We start from the raw sequence: 274 nt of genomic DNA on the forward strand, positions 1-274 counted from the left end.
GTTTTGGCACCGCCTCCTGGTGGGCGTGGCTTCCCTCCACTGTGTTATATATTCCCTTTGGAAATGCAAGCAGATAACTAACTACAGACAACTATACTTATGATTTGACTTTTTAGCTTGAAGAATTGCTGAAACAGAAATGTAAAAAGTTTTAAAGGGCTTTTTGTTTTTCAGCAAGCCAATACACAAGATTAGTTTCAAAAGAATTCTGATACCTTTGTGCAATGTCTGCAGGGAAACGCTGGAATTCCCACTACATTTAATTGTCCCTGCA

Source organism: Hyperolius riggenbachi, chromosome 7, assembly GCF_040937935.1.
Source record: "Hyperolius riggenbachi isolate aHypRig1 chromosome 7, aHypRig1.pri, whole genome shotgun sequence".
NCBI classification, from domain to species: domain Eukaryota; kingdom Metazoa; phylum Chordata; class Amphibia; order Anura; family Hyperoliidae; genus Hyperolius; species Hyperolius riggenbachi.